This window comes from Callospermophilus lateralis, chromosome 9, assembly GCF_048772815.1.
Source record: "Callospermophilus lateralis isolate mCalLat2 chromosome 9, mCalLat2.hap1, whole genome shotgun sequence".
In the NCBI taxonomy this organism is placed as follows: domain Eukaryota; kingdom Metazoa; phylum Chordata; class Mammalia; order Rodentia; family Sciuridae; genus Callospermophilus; species Callospermophilus lateralis.
The window spans coordinates 52,343,251-52,370,594 of record NC_135313.1 but is presented as its reverse complement, the minus strand read 5'-3'; the positions used below and the strand labels follow the sequence as shown (position 1 = coordinate 52,370,594).

The 27,344-nt window shown below is 35.4% G+C and overlaps 1 protein-coding gene across 5 annotated transcripts in view; it reads right to left on the bottom strand.

The window, feature by feature from the left end:
* Positions 1–27,344, bottom strand: part of Znf385b (zinc finger protein 385B) — a 358,632-nt gene that overhangs the window by 110,069 nt on the left and 221,219 nt on the right. The window contains exon 1 of one of the 5 annotated variants that reach the window (XM_076865710.2): positions 882–938. The exons of the other annotated variants lie outside the window; for them this stretch is intronic. The gene's annotated coding sequence lies outside the window, so the exon portion shown is untranslated. Of the gene's footprint in view, positions 1–881; positions 939–27,344 lie in introns of those variants that run through there. 5 annotated transcript variants of the gene reach the window in all.

The window sequence follows — 27,344 nt, the reverse complement described above, 5'->3', positions numbered from 1 at the left end:
AGGAGCTAGGGAAGAACTGTGAAGGAATTTAGGGCCTTTTATAATAGCCTTATAGCTTTAGCATTAGACCCCAATTCAAATTTTGCTTTACCAGTGATGAGGCTTTGGAAAATTGTTTAGGCTCTGAGCCTCAGATTTCTTGTCAGATGTAATAGCTGCCTTTTTTAGGTTTAGAAGGAGGACAATATAACACCCATAAAATGCTTAGCAGAGTGGCTGGCACAGAGTATGCCTTCGATAAATGTTAGTTTTCTCTTTGTTTCTCGGATCCTGACAAGGGCCAGGTGTTTGGAGGTCCAAATTTAGAAATGCCTCCAGTATCTTCAGCATATTCCATTTTCACTGGCTTTTGTCTTTGTGTTGACTTTATTCCAGGGATTCTTAATTTAGGATACACGGACCACCCCTTCTCCAGAAATTGGCTGCAAATATTTGTAACCATGTTCATTTTTCAGAGAGAGGGAAATCAGATTTAATCAATTCACAAAGGATTTTGTGATTCAAAGAGATTAAAATCTCTGCATATGTTTCTGAAAAGTTGCAGGCAAACTGAATATCTTTTTGTAAATCAAATTTGGTTTTAATGTACTAGAAAAGTCTGTGAGTAAAAGGAACTCTGCTGAAAATCTTTTCGTAAAGCAAATACTTGTTTCATAAGCTGCAAAGTTTTTTGGTTTTCAAAAAAGATTCAAATATTCACCTACTAAGTTCAATTAAATAGAGTATAGAGTAATATTATATGCACAGTAGCTAACTTCTATGAAAAATTTACCATAGAGTCTGGTGGTCAAGTTCAAGTTCACAGTAAACCAAAAGAAGGAACTCCAGAAAGTCCCAACTCCTAACCATACAGAATCTTAGTTATCCTCTGCTCCAAATACCTCATTTTATGATTGAAGAAATGGATGTTCTGCAAGGTTATGTGACTTGCCCAAGGTCATCACGAACAATGAGGAATAACAGCTGTAAAAATAATGACCGTGATTATGATGACGATGACAGCACCATGATCTATTGAGCATTTACTTGAGCTAAGCCTCTTAAAGACTTTAACCTCATGTACTCAAACTACAACCCTGCAGGAAGATTTTATTACCTCTATTCAGCAGATGAAGCACTCTGCCCAGGGCTCTACAGCCAGCAAATGGACAACTCAGAAGTCATATCAGTTCAGACACCAGAACTGTTTTAGTTCCTAAGACTGTGCTCTTTTGGGGGGTACAAGGGGAGGCCCAGCAGACTGAACCAGGAACACTCTACCAGTGAGATACATCCACCACCCACCCCACCCTTTATATTTTTAATTTTGATACAGGGTCTCACTAAGTTGCTGAGATTGGCCTTGAACTTGTGATCCAACTACCTCAATCTCCCAAGTTGCTGGAATAATCCAGGTATGCACAACTACACCTGGCAAGACTGTGCTCTTAAGTACTATTTGAAACTCCTTCCCAGAACACAACAAATCAGAGTCACATGGTTTAGAAATATAAACAAAATTAAGAAATTAGGAAAGATACATCTACAGTCTTTAGGTTCTGTTCATATATTTTAAAAATATAATATTAGACCATTCTTTATAATGCTACATACCTTCATGAATACACACTACAAGTCTATTTTCTAGAACAAACTCAGGTCCTCCCTGGCCACACACCTCCTCAGTCTGCAGGTCAAGGAGATCTGAACACACGAAGTCTATGTCCTCCCCTCCCTTGTTAGTCTACATTCAGGTACCTGGAATTCCATAAACCCATATCATAATGGACCTGAAATCACTTTCAGGTCTGCATAAATCTCTTTTCCAGATCCCTCCTTCCAAGGAGGCCAACATCTGTGTGGGTCTGGAAGTGGCCACAGAGTGCCTATTTTCTAGGAATGTAAAATAGTATATGGGGTAGGACAGAAGGCACTGCGCTTCCTTGTTCTGGCACAAGACTTTGTAAGAATTCTAAAATAATATCTGACCTTCTCATGGTTTTATAAATGAAGGCATATTTGTCAAAGTAGCACCTTATTTCACAGGCTTATTGGATTGATTTTAACAGACATTTGTGGGCTTCAATTTGTATTCCTGTCCCAGACTTTGCAAATGTTAGGGTAAAGCAGGGGAGGGCAGAATCCCTTTCTTGATTTTCCCACTCCCGCTCCTTTGATACCTCTGTTGAACCCCATATCTCGTGTGTGTGTGTGTGTGTGTGTGTGTGTGTAAGGTATGTAGCATTATAAAGAATGGTCTAATATTATATTTTTAAAATATATGAACAGAACCTAAAGACTGTAGATGTATCTTTCCTAATTTCTTAATTTTGTTTATATTTTTAAACCATGTGTTTTCCTACTTTTTGTGGTGACCTGGTATTATGGAGTCTATTTACCAAAACAGTCAACAGACATTTGACGATAAGCCACATATTATACTGGATGCAGGGATATAACAATGGACAAGAAATCCTCAGACCCTGCCTTCATGGATGAAGGATGCGCTTGAATATGCAGAGTGGTTAAGTGTGATAACAGGAACAATCCTGGGGATGCTGAGGGGACTTCCATAGGTGTCCAATAAGGATTTTTAACCTTTTTTTTTTTTTTTTAAAGTGAGGTCAAAATTGAAAACCTGGAGAATAGGATTTATCAAGGTAAAAAGGAATGACTTTGGAGAAGAGGAAGAACTGGTCAGGTATGTTTCAAGTTGAGGTAACTACATATGAGGAAAGACCTAGAGCTAAAGTAAGCATGGTGCACTGAACTGAAAGAATTTGTCTCCAGGGTAAGCAATGATCCTCAAAAGATGAGCTGGGACTAGGTCAGTACAGGTCTTATACGTCATATTAATGTGTTTAGATTTATCCTAAAGACAGCACAGAGTCAAAGACAGATTTTAAACAAGGACATGAAACGAAGAGACTTTCATGTTAGGAACATCAATGGGTATACACTAGATCATGTATAGTATATACCAGAGGAACTCATGGGGAAGGGTTGTGTAGGATAGAAGCTTACAAAGTCTGGAATTCAAGTAGGAAGCATTGAAGCAATTCATGTGAGAGTGAGTGTTGGTATGAACTGAGGGTTACACTGGGGTGAGAAAGGTAAAGGTAGAATCAACAGGACATGACAGCTGATTGGATATGGGGCTAATATCCAATATTCTAAAGCAAAGCTCCCAGCTTAGATAAATAAAGGAGTCAGTCACAGAGAGAGAAGAGAGAAGGGTCAACTTGAAGGGAAATTTGCTTTCTGAGCTCCTCAGAGCTTCATCTTTCAATACTACACATTAAGGCTGAGGGGGGTCCAAGGCCTATGTGCTAGTCTGTGTGGGTACCCTCTTCCCTCTCTGCTCAGCTTCTTCCCCACCAGGAGGAAGGAAAGACAAACAATAGCCATGAGTAATGGAAATTCTTGAATGAGATTCTCATTTATAATTCCATTAACAAAGTTAATCATTTATTGAAAATATTTGACCATCATGAAAGTTACCATACTATTCAATAAAAGATAATATGTCTGAATTTTCACAATTATATTTGATTTTCAGGTGTCTACAATATTGCAGCAAGAATTCAGATTCAGTCATATTTCAAGATTATGCTCTCCTATTTGAAATTAGTCTATTAATGTTGATCCTTTAAAGGTAAATACAAAATCACTTAGGAATAGCTAATCATATCTGCAAATTTGACTTGACACATTTCATAGTACATCTGGATCAGGATTAATACTTTCAAATTAAAATATTTTATTAATCTCCAAGAAATTAACACAGGGTAGTGGTAATAGAAGGACTGTTTTAAGCAAAGGCACTTAGACTTGGATAAAAGAAATATTGTGATTTTTATTTTTTCTATGGTCACCTGAAATACTAGCTAATAGGCTAGTAATAATTCTTTGTCACGCTAGCAGCCACCAGGACAAAAACCTGGTGGTTTAGTTTTTGCAAGACCTGGTGGTTTAGTTTTTGAAAAACATCATGTCAAAAATAAAGTTTATCATTTTGCTCAATATTAATGAATATTAGAGTTTGTATTATTCATTGGATATGTCATATAGTACAGTTAGGTATTTAAAATATCTAAAACTTAAAAGCAAAATTTAAGAAAGTTACTTTTGAACTTTTTAACAATTGTGCTATGTGAATTTTTGAAGTTAAAAAAGTAGAAATCGATACCATATAAGGGAAAAACAAAAAGTTGATGAGAAAGCTTTCAAGGGCTTCATTAATATTTTAAACTAGCACAAAGGAGAAAGGCAAGCCGTTATGTCAGCAATGCCAAGGTTGCTCAGATCTAATGCCCATGTGGATTTGGATAAAATTCTCAATTTCTTTATATTTCAGTTTCTTCATCAATAAGAGAAATAGACTAAAAACAAACTCCCCAAACACCGCAGTAAAGCAGGTTTATAATAGTTTTCACTCTCACTTGATGAAAGTCTAGTGCTATTATTAGATTCAGCTATTTCTTCCTTGCGTGCAACTGTATCCCTGTGAACCAAAAGGAATGATTTTTAAAATCATATCTTTACTGTAATGCCATGTAAGATTGATAACAAATTCTTCTCTCAGGAGGAATGGGCAAGAAAACTTAACAAAATGAGGATGTTTTAGTCGAATTCTTAGCCATACCTTGATTTAGGGGTTTGAACCCTACATAAAAACTGTCTTAAAGAGAGGTGAATGTAACTAAACTACAATCTATTTGGGGAAAAAAAAATAGCATCACACCTTTCTGTGGATAAAATAAAAATCAGAACTGATACTCACCAGACAGGCAGCACTGATCTTGCCCAGAACAATAAATGAACTCTCACTACAATATAAGCTTGTCTTTTTATTTTTCTCAAAGTTGTTCAGAGCCCTATCAGTGTGAACAACGAAGTAGAAAGCTCATGAAAGCAGAACCTAAACTATTCTGTTTTGCTTTGAGCAAGGAACTTATCTATTTCATACTGAATAAGGTGCAGAGAGGGCTAAAAAACAAACAAACAAACAACAACAAAACCACCCTGATTTAACAATGTTGAAATCTACTGGGTAACCATTAAAATAACTAATATTGAAACACTTGCATTATAGTCAAATTAATTATAGCTGCTTACAGGAAAAGACCATTAAAAGCCACAAAGCCTATAAGCAAACTAGATGGAAGTGCTACAAAGAAAGCTAATTTACAATCACACTTGTATACAGAGAAAATTATATTCCTCATATGGCATAAATCATGAACAGTTAAAAGTACAGATGAGTTAGGCAAGAATGGAGGGAAGAGGAGGAGGAAGGGTTTTCCCTGAGGGAAGCTCTTTGTTTCACTGGATCTTTCTCACTCCATCCTTCTTTTATTTTGATATGAGGGATTGACCCCAGGGGTGCTCAACCGCTGAGCCACAACCCTAGTCTTTTTTATTTTTTATTTTGAGACAAGGCCTCACTGAGTTGCCAAGGTTGACCTTGAACTTGCAATTCTCCTGCCTCAGCCTCTGGAGCCACTGGGATTAAAGGTGTACACCATGGTACTCGACTTACTCCTTTCTTCTTGAGCCTTGTTTTAGCCTACATTCTAGAATTTTTCTCTTTCCAGGCCCTGCTCTGGTCTCTCTGATCAAGTTGCTCTCTCTCCTAAACTTCCTCTTGCTCTTCTGGGTCTGTGCATGATGTTGTTGCTCAGGTTTCCATCTGGTCTTCTCTGGCCAGCCCCAACACTCTCTTTGGATGATCTCCCCGTCTCTCACAATTATCTCTCTGTGACTTCCTGATACTCAGAGCTTAGGCATCTGCCACAAGATCCAGCTCTATATATCCAGATACCTAGTTAGTATTGCCAGCTGGATACCCAAAATCCACATCTAAAACCAAATTTATCCGGGCTGAGAGATTTTACTGTGAACCAGGGCAGAATGAAATTTTTCATCCTAAAGGGATCTCCTATGATAATATGAAAAAATTTTTACAAGAGGAAGAGAGCCAATGACCAAGAGTGAGAAAGGAAAAACATTAACAAGAGTTCTCATAAATTTTCAGTATAATAGAATTTTTGCTTTAATAATAATCTAATCATAGATTAAATTGAACATTATTTGAACTTTAAGTTCAAATGAAGGATGGTTCTTTGGTTGGGTGTGTTTTGCCCAACACCAAAAGCTAGAACCAGATTGAAAGCCAGAAGTAGAAATGCTGCCTGTTTGGAATTCTCCTTGGCCTCTAGGTAGTGTTTTGTTTTCCTTTGCGAAGTGGAGAATCTTTTAAAGACCACTGTTTGGGAATGAAGTTCCATGTAGTAGCTGATTGTGTTCCGTTCATAGCACAAAGCCAGGGGAAGAATGTCAAAAAAAGAAAAGCAAAAAGAAGTAAAGGATTATGGTAGTCATGTCAAAATATTTTGGTATCATCAAAATAAAGGCCCCTTTTGTTGTTTTTAAGGGAGATGCCCATGGTTTTAATGTATATTCTGAAGCTAGTGCTACTGTACAACACACAACATATTTTAAAAATATGAAGTACTACAAAAATTTCATTGAAAATCTATTAGAATTTCATCTTGGGTTTATTTTCTTAAAAACTGATACATAAAAATTGAACATATTTATGGGGTACCATGTGATGTTTTGATATATGTGTACATTGTATAATGTGTGAATCAGGGTAAAAATTCTATTTCCTCAAATATGTATCATTTCTTTGAGGTAAAAACATTTAAAATCATGTCATTTAGCTTTTTTGAAATACACAGTATATTTTCATTGTTTATAGCCACCCTACTGGGCAACAGAGCATCAGAACTTATTTCTCCTAACTATCAGTACTCAGATCAACCTTTTATGTTTAAAGTACATGCTGAAACAAATTTAAATTAACAATATCTTGCAGAAAAATTTGAACTTGTTTCTTTCCCTAGAACTCCTCTCTTGGTATTCTTTAGGTGAAATGATGGCAACTCTACCATACTAATTGCCTCCTATCTCTCCTTTTCGTTTCACAGGCACACAATTCCTGGGTCTTAAATTCATCCTTGTGACTGATTTGTCAGTCTCTATTCCAGATCCTTTTTCTTCCAATCATTATGAGTCTCTTCCACTCCAGTTTTATTCTCCTTAGGTTCATCTCACATGCTACTGACAAAATAATAAATATATCTAAAATAAAAACTGAACCATATCACTCTTAGGCTTAAAATCCTTTTCATTATTCATCTTCTCCACACATATTTGCTGAAGGCCAGGCCCTGTGAGCCAGATCTGTTCATGATATTTGGAACAGGGAGTGCAAGACAGATGAAGTTTCTGTGCTCATGGAGCTTCATTTTTGCCAGGTCATTTTCACTAACATGACCTCCATGGTCTCATCCTTCATGGTGAGACCCCTGACTTCATCTGACTTCCATTTCTCTTGTTGGCAGAACTATATTTTTCATTATCTCAAATATTGCATCAGCAATACAGTCTGTTTATGATTCTATGTATACATTACACTGTTTCACACCTCTAAGATTTTCTCCTACAGGTCCTTAGCTCTCCTCACCTACTTTCATCTTCCTAGTCCTACTGATTTTTAAAGAGAGGAAGTCTCTTTTTAAACTACTCAGGCTAGATGAACTATCCCTTCATTGTGTTCCTACAATAATATCCAAATTCTACACTTACCTCAATTGCATTGTAAGGATCTTTATGGTGAAAACCATCATTTTATGTACACCCAGTTCTAGACTACCAGTTTTAGACTATTATTGCTTTAATGAGTACTGAACTTGAACATGATTCATATATTCAATATTTCTATAATGATTTCAAAGAGAATTAATGGCAAAGAGATACGATAGTATAGAGATTCACAATTCAGGGAAGAGAGCAAGAGGTGTCTGGATTATAGTTCTTATCCCCTATCCATGATGGGTTTAAAATATTCTGGTAGGTCAACAATTATCAAGGAAGTTCAACCATTTGTCTTGTTTCAGTAATGTCTGCTGCATTGTTACATACCTTTGTGATTGAGGTGTTGTGTTGTGGTGAAGCCTGGTTCTTTAAAGATTTGAGGAAATCTCTTAAAGGATGGTTTTAAGTATTCATAAGAGATATGAAGAATAAAGGAGAAAACTGGATATGAAATATATTGAGGCAGCAGAAAGTAATCACTATCTGCAAAGAGACACTGTAACATGGGAAAGACGCTCCACATGAGTGCCTAACAGTGTAAAAACTGACTTTCCATGAGGCTTTCAGAACATTCTGAGACAACAAGCACTCTACTTTGGCTAGTTGGATTGAACGGATCATGTTTTTTAAGGCCAAGATTCATGGAGAATAAGCCAAAGCTACTTTGAGGTAAGAGCTTACCATAATTTCTTTTTTCCATTTTAAGCTACTTCTAGTTCTAATCAGAATAGATAACATAAAGTTGGTCATATATCAGATATTTAAATCTCACAGTGAAATATAAAGTTTCTATAACAACATAAGCCCCAAAAGTATACATAAATACAGTTCATTACATCTGTGAGACCTACTATTTGTAATTGTCCAATTATATAGAGCTGGCATCTACTATTTGTGTGTGTGTGTGTGTGTGTGTGTGTGTGTGTGTGTGTTGCTGGGGATTGAACCTGGGGCCATGTGCCTGTGAGGCGCACATTCTACCAACTATACCCAGAGCTATACCCCTGGCCCTGGCATCTACTTTAAATGGGAACTTTGCCTGCGAATGTCAGTTTATTTCTAGTAGAAAACGTGGCAACTGGATCCATGTTCTTTTATAATAACTAATTTCAGGAAGGAATATCAGGCTAATTTAAGGGTTTATTAATGTCTTCTAAATTACATAATTTTACTCTGAGGAAAAACTATAATTTCTTTTTAACAAAAGTTTAGATGATTATGTTTCAGTATTTTAAATAAATTATCAACTATATTCACAGTAAGGAAAATCATGAATATAATAATGGTTTAGAGGTTTGTACTGACCATCCATCTTCATTAAAATGACAAACAACTGGTGGCTATGAATAAATGTCAATGAGCTTGAATTTCTGTAAATTTTCTTGGGTTAACACATTTAACTCTCCTGATGTTTTTAAAGTGACATATATCCATTTTCACATTAAGAAATCAGTAAATTTTTAAATGAATATTCTCTGCTCTAGCAGTTACTTATTATGTAACTTTAGGATTCAATCACTTAAAACAGTGATAATACTCTGAATGTGGGATATATATATGTGTGTGTGTGTGTGTGTGTGTGTGTGCGCGCGCATCTGCATAAACATAAATAGATTCTTTGCATAATGTTTATATTTGTATATATTACACATTTAAGTACCATATATGTCCATTCATAAGCTTTAATCCATTTATCCACCTATTTGAATATTTACTATACATCTACCATGAGCCAGACCCTGTGTTCATTCTGAGTAAATCATAGTTCCTGCTCTCAAAAGGTAGATGGTTAAATAAACAAGGGCAGTAAGTGACAAGGGCAATAAGTGAGTTATGAACAATATAACAATTGACTGTGTACATACAACAAATCAAATTGTACCTTAAAACTACAACCATACAAAAAGAGGTTTAACATAACAGGTTTATTTTTCTTGCTCTCCCAAATCAAAGCCACTGAAAAAGTGTGTGGAGTCTGTCCACATATGTACAGTTATTCTGAGACTGCCTACAAAGCAAAAGAAAAAAATAATTTTATGTTACAATCCACCTTACTCATACACATATTAATAAATGCTTTGCCTAGGTATGAGTGCCATTTTGGATTAAAAATTCTCAGTCATGATCAAAACTAACAATCTAACCTTAAAGTTTCTTTTCCCTCCCCTTTTCAAGGTCATTAAACTGTTCCTGAAGCCTGAAAGTCACACTGTCTTTTCACTGTTTGTTCAGCTGATCACAAATCAGAGGTAATGACATTTACATTGCTAATAAACTTTGTTCCTGTTAACTCTTGTTTTGGTATAGTTTCTTCTACCTGGGAAAAGCTCATTTGACCTCCTATAGGAAAGTTTAACTAGAACGAATTCTCTGGCTAAGAATATTCCTTTATTTGTAAATCCACAAATACACACACATATCAAACTAGAAATTTATGAAATTTTCTAATTATCTCTTCCACATGAGAACCAGAACTGATGTGCAAAACAAATTAAAATATGTTGTTAATTTTCCCTGATGTTCACATTAAATTATCTAATAAATTTGGTTGTATTTGAAAAGTACCTCCTAGTCATTATGGTTTACATAGGCTACATGACAATGATCTCTTATATTATGCAGAAACAGACTAATAGAAAAATATGTATTTTGATGGATATCAAATCCTAGCTAGAGTGGAGACAATTGAAAATATTAATTTGGTTGTTCGGTATACTCAATTTCAACCAGTGACATACTTGTTTGTTTCTTTAATATTTCTTTGATCATAATTATTAACCTATATTGACTATTACAGGCTTATTGGTCTGAGGTGAAAAGTGAGAATTCCAAACTCAGTTTCTTTTATTAATAAGAACCAAATGACCTCAAACCAAAGCCAGATTAAGAAAAAAAAATTCCCCTGGCTTATTATTTAAAGTCTAACTGGTAGCAGTTTATAAAATGTCTGCTAATTATTTCCTGCTTTATAGTATTTGCTTGGTCAGGTATAAATAAACATATGCCTAAATAAATATATAAATAAATAAATATACACAAAAGAATAATGAGGTGATAAGACACATATGTCCGGGTTGGAGTTGTAGTTCAACAAGTTGTGGTAGAGCACTTACCTAACACGTGCAAGGCCCTGGGTTCAGTCCTTAGCACCGCATAAAAATAAATAAATAACAATATTGTGTCCAACTACAACTAAAAATTAAGTATTAAAAAGATGCATATATCTGAATAAAATCTATATTATGAATTTTATAAAACTTTTAAAATAGTAAAGTGTATCAAGATCAATACACATTTTATGTAATTTGAACAGTGCTGAAAGTCCAATAAAATATATAAATTTGGTTTAAAGAGTTAATTCAATAAACAGTATTGGATATGTGCTTAAAAATAATAATCAATAATTTCGAACCATTTTCTATGTGGCAGGGGGGCTTAGTTGAGTGATTTCTATGCTTTCTGTACTTTAATTTTCATTAGAACCCAATGAGATGGACTCCATTATTTCCTGTCATAGAGAAGACTGAGGAATTTTAGTGACCTAACTAAATTGCCCACTTATTGTTAAGAAGTGACAGAACCAAACTTTCCTGACTTCAGAGTCAAATTTCAGCTCATATTTGGCCCAATGTGGCTTAGAAATTTGAGGGTCTAGAATGGAGTCTCAGTGTCCAATCAATTACTGGCCCTAAGACTTCAGGGAAATCACTAAACTTCTCCAAAAGTCAATTTCTAATATATAAAATAGAGACAATAAAATATCACAATCATTCTTATAAAGTTATCCTGAGGATTGAAGAGACAATGCAAAAAACTATAGAGTACTCTACAAATACAATTTCATTTCATTGTGATATCTAAACATTTTATAATTTCCAGGATATTCTGTGGAGTCAAACAATGATATTAAACCAGAGATCTCATCAGAGAAAGTGCTTGGATTCTCTTCCACTATAGAAAATTTTAGGGAGGTTGCCAAAGATGGCACAGGGCAAGTATTAGAAAAAACCTTCACCCTTTGTGGATGTAACGATAAATGAAAAGAAGACCAGTATTATGGACTAAATTTCTGTGCACTCCCCAATCATATATTGAAGCCCTAACTCAATATAATTATATTTGGAGATAAGATACCTGTGAAGGTAATAAATGTTAAATGAAGTTACGGGTTGGGGCTCGTCCAACAGGGCTCATGCCCTTATAAGAAGAGGAAGAGACAGCAGAACACACATACACACTCTCTTCTTTCCCCCCCCCCCCCTCTCTCTCTCTCTCTCTCTCTCTCTCTCTCTCTCTCTCTCACATACACACACACACACAAACATAGTGAGAAGGGAGTCATCTGCAATTGAGAAAGAGAACTCTCACCAGAAACTTAATCTTGGACTTTTTGACTCTCACTTAATTTTTTCGTCTCTAGATATGTACAAAATAAATTGCTGTTAAGCAAGGCTATGGTATTTTGTTATGGCAGTCCAAGCAGATTAATATCACCAGTATCATGTTCACCCCTCATGTTGCCAATGTCACCCAAAGAACAAGACCAACTGAGCCTTGTCCAGCTGCCAGCTGGGTAGCACTATGTTCTGATAAATCACATGAGGAGCTGACAACCTGGGGTTGTGACCCATGGAATGTAAGAATGTCCTAGGCAAGGTTAGCATGAATGGGGCTCAGTATAAACTACTTTACCTAGAACAAAACTGTCCAAGTTCAGCAGGTTACTGTAAATATCCTCAGGAAAACAATCATATCAAACCAAGAACAATGAAAATACATCAACAAAGGTGCAGTGTTAATCTGTAAGTATGTCATTTCTAAAAGCTTAAAATTGAACCCAGGCAAGGAGTAGATAGAATAATTTTGGTTCATAAAATTACAACTGAGCAAAGAAAAGAATTTCTGCATTAGAAATAAGTAACTTTGTATCTTTCCTTTTTCACAAAGCATGGTATCTACTGGCATTTAATGAGCTAGAAGGGAAACGAACAGAAAAGTTGTTACATATAAAAACAGGTATGCCATAAGAAATTCTTTTTGTATTTTATTTTCCTTAGGATGAATATAAATTACATTTCTTAGGAGTAATGTTCTAATTGACAAGAAGATAAGATTAAGTTTTCAAATGTAAACATATCTTCCTAGAAAGATCTATCCCAAATTCTTGAGTACTCCAAAAATCATAGTTGGCAAAATGTTTCTACTCACCTTCTCTTTTCACACTAATTATCTCCCACACGATTTAAAAAGAACATTTGGTGAGCATTTTTTTTCTGTTTGAGGCACTATTCCAGGTACTTACAGCAGGACCCGCTACTTGCCTCAACAATCTCCATGATACTACCAGTACGAACTTGGCAATTTGCTTCCTGGTTTAAAGAAAAAAAAAAAAAATCCCCCAGCTTCCTTTGCAGTTAGCTAGTACCACATGATTAGGTTCTGGCCAATGAGATGTGAGTGGACGTAATTAACTTCCAGGTCATACCCTTAGAAGGAAATGAATACTTCCTCCAGATTTCCTGTTTCCTGTGGCCTGAGGAGTGGAAGTGGTAGTGAGCTGAACCAGCAAAAAAGGAACGCAGACCAGAAGTGCCTGTGTTGCCCTGGGATGGTGTAGTTTGGGCTCCCAATACACTATCACACCATTCCTGAATTACCGGGGGAGACACACAAGCCTTGCTTGAGACCCACTACATTCTTCAGTTGTTACAGTGAGTGTTCTCATTAAAAGAAGATTTTACATCTGCCTTACGAGGTACTACCAGTTTTACTAAGGAATTTGGTCATAGAGAAATTAAAGAACATTCCCATAATCACATAGATGGTGGTGAGGATGGGATTTTAATCGAGTGCCTTTTCCATTATGTCATTTTCATACTGATAGAAAATAACTAATTTATAAGAAGTTAAATTGTGTATTTTTCTAATCCCTGATCTATTAATCTTGTAGGATTATAAAAAGGCTTCTGTTTCCTTGGATTAGAATATGGGTAACAAACCCTTCTTTTTCTAATAAAGAATCTAGTAGTCACTTACTGATGCCTCTGAGACTGTCTCATAAAATGTTCCATCAGGAAAAATTATGAAGAAAAAGTATGTTGGACTGTGAAACAAATGACTATTGGGGATGCTCTAACAATTTATAGAATTCACTAAAAAAATCACAATAACTCAGAAACAGACCTGAGGGATTTTTTGGTGCATTTTTTTCTCCTGTTGTTAATCTTAAGTACTCTTTTAGGCCCTGGACAAATAGCAGGGAACAGACTAGACAAAGTCCCTGTACACTGGAGATGATACTCAAATGCCTATGTTGTAGATAATACTGTACATAAATTAATGTAAGGTTATGATGTGGGTCTAAAATTTTATTTTCAAAATTAAAAATGAAATAATTTGGAATAATAATTTTAAATTTGTAGAAAAATGTAAAGGTAATACAGAGTTCTTATATTCTCTTTACCTTTTAATGTTAACATGTTGCCATGAGACATTTGTCAATGTTAAGAAACAAGTTGTTTTTTTAAAAATTGACAAATAAAAGTCATGTATAAAGTATTCCCCTTGCCTTGTCCCCAGTGGAAATAATAATAACAATTTAAGACTTTCAGTTGGTGCTTGAAACTGCAGATGGTACTAAAGTCATTAATTTAATGCCATTTTCATCTCAACTAAGCATTGTGGCTGTAACTTTCATAGTTTGAGATTGCAGTTTGAGGTGCAATAGCCTAGTACAAATTTCTTTTTCCTTTACAATTTCATGGAAAGAAGATCCATTTTTACTGTAGATCGTAGCAATCTCAGTATATGAATTTTTTCTTCCCTTATTAATTCAAGAACTTTCACCTTTTCAGTTAAGGGAAGCACTTTACAGCTTTTCTTTGACATATCTTAATTGTCTGTACTTATACTTTTGCACTTGGGCCCATTAAGTGAAATAAGGATTACTTGAACACAAGCAGTTAAATATCAAGAATAGATCTGACAGACAAGGTGGCTACTGAGTGACTTAACATGTGAGTAATCTATGCAACGTGAAAATGTTAGACAAAGGGATAATTCACATCTTGGTTGGGATGGAGTAGATGGCATGAGACTTCATCATGTTGCTCAAAACTGTGTGCAATTTAAAACTTATGAATTGCTTATTTCTGCAATTTTTCATAGTCCCTCATTTTTAGTTATGATGAAAAGCAAATTATTTTGAAATGTGCACACATTGTGGGAATGGCAAAGTAAAAAAGAAAACAATTGGTTCATTTCTAATAACTAAATTCCAGAGTTCCTTCAGATTCTACAAGCTGTTTTCATAAATGTCAGCATTTATTCTTCATGCTTTCTTAGTATCTTCTAGTCTGGTAGTTTCTCGGTTCTTTTTTTTTTCCTATGATCTTGAAAAATTTGAGCAGTACTGCTATGTATTTTTGTAAATATCCCTCAATCTAGTTTTTTAAGTGTTTTTCTCAGGATTAGATTGGAGTTATGGGGTTTTTAAGGATAGCAGAGAGGTAAAGTGTTCCTTTTATAATATGATACTAAAGAGATAGATGATAGCAAAATGATTCATCACTGGTGATATTGACCCTGGAGAACGAGATTTAGAAACCCAGATCTGGGCATTGTGTGTGCTCATTGCTACTGAAATATCAATGTTTCCTGGCCCTACCAGGAGTAGTGCGATTTTTTAAAAAATTTAATAATTTGTGGGCATCAAAACTGATGAGCATCATTTCTGTAAGACTGCATTAAAATGTAACCAGTTTATTTGGAAATACACACACACACACACACACACACACACACACACACACACAGGGGGACACATACACACATACTTAGAGATAGTCAAATAATGTTAACTTTTGAATAGTAAAATGAATTATTTAAATGCTACAATATTCCTGTCCTTTGTATTCTAATATACTAGGTCTTAATTAATTTACACAGGAACACACTAACTACAGAAGAAATGCTTTTTTGGAAGTGCCTTAAAAGAAATGAAGGGCTTGGTGCAGTGGCACATGTCTGTAATCCTAGCAACTCAGGAGGCTGAAGCAGGAGGATCACAAATTCAAAGCTAGCCTCAGCAATTTAGCGAGGGTCTAAATAACTTAGCAAGACCCTGTTTCAAAATCTAAAAAAAGAGGGGTGGGGAGGCTGGGGATGTGGTTCAGTGGCTAAGCACCCCTGGATTCAATCCCTGGTAATAAAAATAAAAAAGAAAGCATCACCTTCCTCACCATGTCCTTCAGTCTGCTGCTTGGCACATAGAAGTGGTGACAGGCCACTATGTGGGATCGCAGTTTAGGGATGGTAATGTGTCAAGGTAAAAAGAGCCTGGATTCCTTAATGACTTTGTAGTTCTGTCAAATAAACCCTGTACTGTAAAACTCCAGACTTGTTTTATGTGGGAGAAAAGTCAACTATTGCTTAATCTGTTATTATCAGGGTTCTGTTTTGAGATCAAATGAAATACCTAACCTAAAGGAGGTAGTTTGGAGATAAGGCAGAGAAAAAAATTACTGAGGAACTACTATATATCAACTACTCTATATACTTCAGTTTATATAATTATCAAAACAACACTATGTATATGTGAGAGAATTAAAGATTTATTAAGCTGAGATTCTTGCTTATACTTATATGGCTAAGTATTGCAATTAAGCCAGAATTTAAATGAAACCCTGTTTTCCTATGACAGTATGCTAAAATGTCTTCCATGTTATAGATAATCAGACCTTTTTAGTTATTAGTAATGAGGGAAAACACATGAATTTTTATTCTTCCCTCAACATGAATACAGAAACATATCTAAGTATACAATAAATGCATAACTAAATACATATTTAAATACACAACAAAATGGAAACATGCATTCACATTTTGACAACTCTTATTTCTGTCCATCATCTATACCTCAAACAGTAGAAATAACTTCTGGGCTACTTCAGGAGTGAAACCTGAGGACTTATTTCTCTTAGTCCACATGTAACTATAATTTTTCTCTCTGGGCTAGACTGGGAGACCACTCCAAACCAAACTACTCATTGATTTATACATTCATATTTATTGAACTTCTATATAACCAAGCAACATGCTATATCTCATGTATACATTGTTGAATAAAGCATAGTTCCTATTCTCCAAAAGATTATAGTCTAGTAGGAGAAACCTCAGCATTAATGACATTGGGAAATGCATAATTCTATATTGTGAGAGGCTATGCATAGTATATTTAGCAGTATACCTTGCCTTTTTCCACTAGATGCCAAGAGCATCCTAACTCCTTTTGATAAAGTATCTTCAGAAATTTTCAAGTGTCCTCTCGGAGCAAAATCATCCTCTTATCACCTATTCCTTCCTCCCACCTCATCAGAACTGTTGCAGTAAATGATACTATAAGTATGCAAAAGATAGGCATAAAATGACAGGGTTCTAAGGTCAGGAAAGATTTTAGAGGAGGAACTTATCTACAGAGACCTGAAACCTCAGTAGCATTCAGCTAGATGAAGTAAATAATTGCATGTGTATATCTGTTTTATTTGAGTATCAAGAGGCCCCTGAGCATATGTAAATACTGAATTTTAATTAATATAACATATTTGTGGAATGAAAGGTGGTGTAGCATGATTGGAGTGGGGAGGTATGCATGAGGAGGAGGCGTGAGAAGGTACATACATGTATCTACAAAGGAAAGCAGAGGTCCAGTCACAACAGCATAGGAGCTGGTGATTACAGAAGGCCAAGGTTTCAAGAGGAAGGAGTTCAGGTTTTGGATGAGTTGAACTTGAGTTTCCTGAGGGACCACTAGGTATGAATGTCCCATAGAAAGTTTAGATTCTCACTCTGAACCATGACTCAGGCCAGAAGAATGAATATCGCCTATGTAGAGAAGCTGTAAGTGTGTGTGAAATAACCCAGGGAAAAGTACAGAGTTTGAAAGAGGAGCCAGAGATCTGACAGTGACAAAGTGGACAGAGGTAAGGGAAAATCAGGGCAATATGATGTCACAGAGGGCAAATGAGGAGAGTTTCATCAACACAGCATAAAGGTCAAGTAAGATGAGGAGTGAGACACGTCCACTGGAGTCGGAAATCAGGAAGACATTGGCACATTGGCATCCTTTGCCAGAGCCACCTTGTGAGTGTGTTCTGGGTGGTGGCCAGCTTACAGTGGGTTGGAGTGAATGGGATAGGATCCAGGAGAGACATTTTCAAAAACTTTGGCAGATATATTGGAATGATATAGGCAGGTCTCATGGTAGTATAAACAATAACTGTACCCAAGTAAAAACAAAAAAATTAGCATGAGTTTCAACTTTAGGAAAGTTGTGGATACTGCTTGCAGGCTGCTCTCTAAGTAGTCTGGGTATTTTTTATTAACCTCCCTCACGAAATTGATGCATATAAGCACTGGATTGTTTTTGTTTCTGTTTTTCTCATTTTCACAGTATATCACACAGTTCAGAGTAACTTTGCAGTACCCATTTATTTTGCTTATGGTATGTCTTCAGAATAAAGGACTATAATACCGGATCCATTCTGCACTAACATCATAGAGCCTTTTTAAAAACATAATCATCCCTAAAGGTTTAAAAGCAAGAATTTAAAACAATAAGCTATTTTATCAAGCTCTTAAATTATATTTCCCTTAAGTATGTTTTTAAAACTGTTTCCTTGAATCAAGAGATATTAGTATGTAACCTAGCAGCCTTGGAAGAATTGAATCATGAGAGGTGAATGTTGCAAGGTATGCTAGATGTTTTCTTACACCTGTCCATTCAGTGAGTTTAGAGGAATTACTTCCCACGCAGCTTACAGTTCTTTCCCTTCACTCCACAGTTAGTGTTGTCATCTTCATTATTTCTCTCTCCCATGTGCCTGTGCACTAGAATCCTAACAGGTCTCCTTGCCTCCATTCCTCGCCCTCACCAAGTCTCTGTCATACTAATAGGATGCTATTTCTAGAACAAATATATCAACACTTCATAAACTACTGTCATGGCTACTCATGAAACCCAGAATCTGTATGTCATATAAAGCCTTTTATATTTTCAGCCATCCCTTGCATATTTCACTTCATATTTACATTCTAGTCATTAAAAAGCCATACGTAGGTCCTGAGGCTTTATGCTAACTCTCTCATTAGGCTGTGTTCTTTGAACGGCTGTCCCTGTTCATCTAGAGAATGGCATTCAAGCCAAGTTCAAGCCATCTTCTCTCCCTCATATAGGACTGACGTATCTCTTTTTCTGCCTCTCCCCTCAATGTATCTTACAAATTTCTGTAATGATCTCAAAACCACCTCTTTACATGTATTACTTTTTACAGATATCTGTCCTATTAAAGTCTCAGCTACTTAAAAGATGGGCTGCTTTCTATATTTTTATATTTCATCAAAACATATCAGGAGCTCAGTAACTATCTGTCAGTTCACATATGCCTGGTAAATAGCTATTGAATCAATCTAGTCTAAGCCTCTGCTATTACCAACGAAGAAACAAAGTCCAGAGAAATAACTTGCCCAAGATTACCCATCTAATGGGTGGCAGATTGAGGAATAGAAGTGATTGTTGTTGCCTATCTTTTAAACTAGGGCTCTTATCATTATACTTGGTCAATACTGTATCTATTTGAAAGGAGGACCCAGGACCCAACTCTGTAGGTTGCTGACTTATTTAAACAAAGATTTAATATTAAATATCTAAGTAAATATTTGATGAGGAGCTATTACCTATTTCTGGTTGAGAGAACTAGTAGACTAGATCATTTAAAAGTAGCATATTATTTGATTTTTTTCTCACCTTTATTCCTAAATCTTTACCCTCTTCTACCTGGTTGACCTCACCAGTTAGTGTTTACTTAGGTATTTTCAAAAGATTTCAAAATCTCTAAATAAATGCCAGCCGAAGGAAAAACTAACGTATTACTCCATTCTTGCTGGCAGAGAAGAAGCCTATTTAATATGGATAAAGATAAGAATTAAAAAGAAACTCTCTTGGATTTATGTGAGCAAGTTGCATTATATGAGGAGACTATATCTTTGTGTATATATATGAGATTATATATATATAAGATAACTAGCTTATGCTTTTCATTCATGACTACAAATAAAACAGGACACTTAACTGATGAAAATGTTTTATTTTGGGGTTTTTAATAGTTCTTAGTATATAACATTAATATGTAAAAGCCCCAAAGAGTCCATTAGAGGCTCAGTACAAAAGCTACATATTAATAATGCTGACACTATGTGAGATGAAAGCCATTTTCTGCTATTTAGGAAACATAAGCAAAAATCAACTTCCTGAAAGAGCTGAAGCTTATGAGTAAAAGAGGTTTAAAATGCACATGTCCTACAGATGGCAGAACTTAATATCACCCGAAAAACATAGGACAAAGAAAAGATTTTAAAAACCACCTCAAAGCCCAGGTTTCTTTCAAGTCTTCCACTCCAAAGAAGATCGAGAGCACTGATGAATATTTGACTTTTCTTCTAATGATAAATCTCACTTTAAAAATCTATGAAGTTGGCTGTGTGCCATGGTGCATGTATATAATCCCAGTGGCTTTGGAGGCTGAGGATTGAGAGTTCAAAGCCAGCCTCAGCATCTTAGCAAGGCACTAAGCATCTCAGCAAGACACTGTCTCTAAATAAAACATTTAAAAAAGGGGCTGGGGATGTAGCCCAGTGGTCGTGCATCCCTGGGTTCAATCCCTAGTACCAAATACATACACACACACACACACACACACACACACAATATATATATATATATATATATATATATATATATATGAAGTAAAAGTTGCCCTATGTTTCAATTCTCTCAAAAGATAAAATGGTCCTTTATATTCCTTTAGGCATTTATGGCACTTGAATATAGAAAGACTTGTCATAGGGAGGTGAAGTGAAAACCTTAGTGCCATTTTGTTGGTGCCAGTTTCTACCTCCATTGGAAAGGTGGGTTCTTCGCAGGCCCTTCTCTCTGTATTAGCAAAATTTATGATGTAAAGAAATTCTCTTCTGTTTGCACAGATTTTCATTTCAAAGATGGGAATGAAGAGGAAAGATTATTTTTCTCATCTTTATATAGAATATTCTAAAAGTCAGGACCCAGTCCTGTCATTCCTCATGCAAGCAGAGGAGTAGGAGATGGAGTTCTGTCACACATACCCACCATGATTGCTAAAATCATTTTCCAACTTAGTCTCACTCTCCTGGGAAGGAGCCCGAGGCCATGAAAACCACTCATTCATCACATGCCACACCACTGTGATCCACTGAGCAGAAATCCAGGGTCAGTATAATTTGCTTGACAGCCCTGAGGTCAGCCTGCCTAGTGACTTAAGACTCTTTTCTTTTCCCTCTTCAAATGTTATTATGTACTGTCCTTTGTATACAGCGGTATTCCAGATCCCTCCAAAATCAGAGGTGGGGAATCTGAAAAGGAAAATGTGATGATACAGTAGGGCTGAACTTGAGGGGCGTACACAGAAGGAAAATGTCACAAAATGACAGTAACTCTTATAAAACCTATTGCAGAGACATCTGCATTTTAGCTTTTCACCTACTCTTGCTTGACCCCACACCTGCAATCTCTCTGGTATTCTTCACATTTTAGTTTAAAACCAATTTCTGTTATCTGTGACAATTTCATACATTGGCTGGTACTCCATACATTTATAGTGACAAAGAAACACTAAAAAATAATCATATCCATGCACTTAGGGAAGAATTAAGGAAGGCGTGCCAGCTTTAATTTTGAATTTTCTTGTTACTTGTCAGTTTGCCTCTCAGAGTTAATGTCAGGAGGGAGTAAAAATCATCATTACTTGCTAGCTGCTCAATGGCATACATGAAATGAATAGGGGGCTTAATTCAAGTTTAACTGGCTCAGTTTCTTCTATATCAGCAGAAAGCCAGGGACTGGCTGATCCAGCTCCCTGTCCACTCTTCCATCAGACACAAACCAGGTAGAGCTCCCCAGACACACACATTACAAGGGGGAAAAGAGAACCCCAAAGGCGGCTGGGAAAAGGTGGATTATTTCAGATTATTTCCTGAATGGACTCTTTGGGAAGTAGTATTAGCATTTTTTTTTAATCCTTAGCTTTTCCTTGTCCCCTGGAGAGGCTGGGAAAAATATGTCTTACTAAAGGGTCCCCAGAATTTAGAAATAATTAACCAAGACTAATTCTAACGCACTAGCTCCATGATTAAAAGGAAGAATGTCAATGAGATACTGTCAATTTAGTCATTGGAATACAAGCAAGTTTGTGAAACCATCCCATTTTGGTGATAAAACTGTGTCTTACAGAAGGCTGTGCAATGAGCCAATTTGAAAAGAGGATATTATTGTGATGTGAATGTTTATTGCTAGTCTGAATCTCATGTTGATCTCCTGATTTTTCTTTTGCAAGGCAGATCTAATTAAAGGAAGATCTAATTCAATTCAGTATTCATGAAACTGTCACCAGAAGGACAACAGTTACAATGGGAAAAAATTTAATATGGTATAGTGAGTGAAAAGTATATGCTTAAAAAGGTCTGGGTTAACATACCTTCTATTGTATAGGGTCTGTATGCAACCCTGGAGAAGTCAGTTAACCTCTCTGATCCTCTCCTACCACATGCTTAATGAGGCATTCATTATCTACATCAGCAGATGATGCCAGTCTTACAGAGTTACCAGGATTGAGCAGGAGGGTATATAGACCTTACAGCCAGATCACTCAACTCATGTTCCATACTTTGAGAGACTTCAGGCAAATGAAGTGAACTTCTTGTCTCAGATCACTTATTTGCAAAAAAATGGATTGTTAGAGACTTGACTTCATACCATCACATGAAATCATGGGTACATAGAGTTTAAGGCCAATGTGTGGCACTTGATACTTTTACCTGTGCCATTCTATTTAACCTGTGACTGGTATTACTCTTACTTTACCATCCAGAGTGTGGTAGTGTTCAATAAACAGTGGCTTTATTTCTTCCTTTTGAATTTCCTTTGTACTCCCTTTCTGAAAATTTTACATGTTTCTAGTACATAAACATTATTTGATTCTTTCAGCTTTCCCTTTAGATAAATGCTTTACCTGACTTACATTTACTTATAATAACTGATGGCAGTGACAGTCCTAGAAAGCTAAGGTTTAATGAGACCTTAGGAATTGTTTAATTATCCACTTCCTATTACAAAGATAAAGTGTCTCAGACCCAGACTGGTTCATTCCCGCCATGTGTGTATGTATTTATGTACACAACATTCATATATATCTGAACTCTTAGAACTTTTATTTTTGTAATGATAGGAAATTCTTTTATGTCATTTTTAACTTCTTTCACTATGTTTTTCCTATTTATTCCATACATATTCAAAAAGTTGCCTTGGTCCTTTCTATGTTATTCATATACTGTGTTTTCAATTTTTTAAAAATTTCAGCTTCCTAACAGTTCTTGAATTAAGCAAAAATGGGATTTTTAAAATTAGAATTACTTTGAAAAGAATATATACTTTATTAACTAAGAAAATATATACAGAATTAAAGGGTAGGGGCTATGACTCCCAAGCAGATAGTCAGAACACACTGGGAGGAAGGGTTGGCTTAATACTGCTTTCTTAGAAGACTGTGTAATAGTCATCCCTAGAAATTGCTCCTTGCTAATGAAACTTCAGCTTAATCTCTTATAGGCAGGGCTAATTTAAAAGCACCTTAAGATTGTTCTACCCAAATAGTGACTTCAGCACCTGCTAAGGGTGTAGGGTAGGGAGTAAAGCAACTGGTCATCACTCTCTGTTTTAGCTTTCATTTTGCTTTGCTTACATAACACTAAGCCCTAGTTCTCCTTGAGGGTTGACATAGATTCTCTTTTGCCCTCCTAGATTGGTCATAATGGAATGTGTGGGTTCCTTATAACAGTTTAACTGAGGCTTGAGCAGACCCTGTTAGCTATGGGCTGAATCTCATCTCCCTCTGGGGCCCATTCCATAAAGTTACTGAGACTGCAGAGTTCCTTCTGTCCAGTGACTTGAAATATCAACCAATTTTCCTTTTCACTAGTGAAACATAGGCTGATTCGGCCCTATATGTACACGATGAGAAAATGATGCTGTAGGCAGAAACAATATCTTTTCAAAAATCATACCGATGAAACTTTTGCATAACTTATTTTATGAAGAATAAATAGTCTGAACCCCTTTAAAATAAGATGAATCTCAAGATGCAGGTTCTCTCTCTCTCCCTTTTCCTGATCTTCCTTCTTTTTTCACTTTCTTCTAGAAAACGTGATCTCTAAACAGTGATGCACTTAAGAGCCCTCTACACCCTCTTCCTCTGGTTGTTCACAAACATAATGTCTACTTGAAAAAAAATTATTTCTTTAAATAATTTAATAATTTTACCACTTTTAGTAACTCATAACTGTAGCATTGACCATGGTAACTTAAGAGTTTTAATAAAGTTGATGTCTGAAACACAAATCAATCATAGCTATCATAATTCGAGCTCTATTCTTTTTGTAGAACTCTTTCCTTTAGCAATAAGTCTGCTTCATGAAAGAACTGACAATGAAAGCAGGACCTTGTGATTAACTTCATGTCATTTTACAACAGCAGAAACTCACAGCAACTTTTACCCTATAAAAGTGCTAAGAGTGGGTAAAAGAATGCTGAAGAACAGTATAGAGCAATATTTTTGGACAACAATTTTTACAGAAAGGAATACACTATTAAAAAACTCCTTTGGAATTATGTTGTTACTTCATGATCCAGATGGAGTCGTTGCTTTATGTTAATTAATAACAAGGTAAAAATATTAAATCAAAAGTGTCTTAGCTCTGTTGAAAGCTGTGTATGGAAGATTTTTGGCAATTTTAATCATCAGATACTTTACTCCTCTGTGCTTTTGATAGAAGGCACTAATGGCTTCTCAAAAATTCCTATGAAATTCTATTAAGTATATCATAAGAGAACATTGGGAATTTTTATATAAGAAAGCTGTCTGTTACAACCTTCTTGGGGACTTTAAAACACAAGCCTTTTCAGTAAGTTTTATTTATTCACCCACTATAAAAAGGTATTGTTAGAAGGAAGACAAAGGAAATGATTTTTCTAGGATTCAATTAAATCTCCCCCAAATTTTAATATAGCTTTCAATTATGATAAAAATGAATTACTTATTATCAATGGGAATGAAAACTGGTTTGAGGCAAGAAACATTTTCTTTAAATTATAATAAACACTGAAACATAACAGAAAATAGCCTTTAGAAATTGCAAGTGAAAAATAATATTAAAGCATCTGAAGAAGGCACTACTCTATTAGTTTTTATTCTGTTTGCTGAACATTTGAAATATTTTCCATTTAAATGCTTTTTCTTTATCAAAATTATTATTAACAATAGTATCATTGTAAAACAGTTATAGTGAATATATTTGATTAAATGTCCATTTTTATTTCAGAACTATAATTTAAAATAAGGATTTCCATTGGCAATACTTTAATCATTGGCTAAAATATCCTCTCATTTGTTATAAACCTGTAAGAATTTTGAGTAGTTCAGTTTTCACACACGTAAACAAGAATTATTGCTTGGATATTTGAAAACACCCTCAAACGAGAATAGTTCTGAGGAGTATATAGAGGCTCAAGTGTCAGCACAGGCAATTCATCCTTGTGGTTAAAACAACAACTTATTTCTACCAAAATGTCAATTATCATCAACATTTTTAGAAAAAAAATCCCACTCTTTTCTATACCATTCTTAACTGATCTTAGTTATGACAAGGATGACTATGTAATTTATCATCCAACCCAGGACAGTATGGAGAAGGAAAGAGAATGCTATTAATAGGCATAGACCAAGAAGGTCTCAAGCAAACTGAGCTCACTGGTCACCTTAGGTATAGCTTTCTTCCTTTATCATCTTTCTGCCATTAAGCTGAAAGTGCACACGAGTAGTCATCTGCTCTAAATTATAATGTCTACTTCCAGGGAACATAAGTAATGATGGAAGGAGTGGGAGTTGGGAGGAGGACAATGACAGACATTTTTCTTTAAAGTTTGAAAAAGAAGGCAGAAAGGAAGAGAAGACATAAATAAATAAATAAATAAATAAATAAATAAAAATAAGACTATAGCAGAAAACAAAGTTTAAAATAAATAATCATACCACTTGCCTTACTTCTTCTTTGAACTGGCTTTTGCTTTCCATTTAGCCTTTAGCCTACTGTAGAGATTAGTAGTTTGTTTAGATTAGTCACTTGTTATTATTATTAAGCGGCTCTAACTTCAATTTAATTTGGCAGCCACACAAATCTAAACAATAGAATGAGAAGTAGGTAATTCCATCAGGTTTCATTAATGAACCAACACTCAAAGCTATTTCAAAGGGTCCAGTGCTCTCAAATGGCAGTTATGCTAATTTAGTCACTGTCAACTCATCATCATACATTTTTAATAATACCTACTTTTTTGCGTATGTTACAGCAGGGAAGAGAGTATTCACCACTACTGATTTCTAGTCTTCTTTGTGACAACCTATATCTAAGCCCCAATGTTCTGGGTGTAAGTCACAGAAAATAATACCCTAACATCTGACTTAAGCCAGCAAATGGCATTTGGCCTAAGGTTGACTCAGTTACTAAAACTGCCAACACTGCTGTAAGCCCATTGTAAGCTGATGTTATTTTTGACGTTAGTATTTTTAAAGCTAGTTCAGATAAAGAGGAGGCTCAAGGCCAAAAAATGCTTGTAAGCAAGATTCATTTCAGGACAACAATATGTTACACAAACTATGATACTAAGCCATTGTTTTAGGTGACATAGGCAAACTCTTGATATAAATTAGAAATGAATAGAAGACCTTGCAGATCTACGACAGTATGTTGAAACAAACTTTAAAAAAGCATAAAATAAGTGCCAATGAAAACTAAAAATCTAATTTTATTTTTAATTTTAATCAGTCAATAAAGAACATATTGAACAAAATGAAAACTATCATTAAAATATCTTAATACAATCTGAAATTAGGAATACTAAAAAAAAAATTATCCTTTATATATCTGAGTTTTTTATTACTACCTCCCAAACAGAGAATTTGGCTTTACTGCATTAAGCGTCTTTCCTAGGCTTTCTTCATTTAAATCACTAGGGTCTCCATTGGGGATACCTTGGGTTGTTCAACAACTATGCCAACCTTCTAATATTTCTTCCTGAAAAGCTTAAAAACTACACTTCCTGTATGTTCCTATTGCTTAGGTTCTTGGTATGATTTAGGTTACACCAATTAGAAATGCTAAATTAGGTCCCCATGGGGCCCTAAGACCCAGTTGTGATATGGTGTTTTACAGCAGAGGTGTAGAGAGGTGATGCTTCCCAATGATGGAGCCAGTATCTCCATCAGTAGCTTAGTTCTGTAACAGAGCTTCAAGAAACTCAAGATAAAGGTTATTTATTTGGTTTTCAGTCATTCCAAATATTCTGTAAGTTGTTTAATAAATATTCTAAATAGTCTCCTTCTTCTTGAATTAGCTAACAAGGATTTGTTCTTTGAATCTTGACTAATGCAGTATCTCTTAAAATAGTAATAAAAATTACAAGTTTCCTGCTGGGCGTGGTGGTGCATGCCTATAATCCTAGCTGCTTGGGAGGCTGAGGCAAGAGGATCACAGATTCAAAGCTAGATTCAGCAATTTAG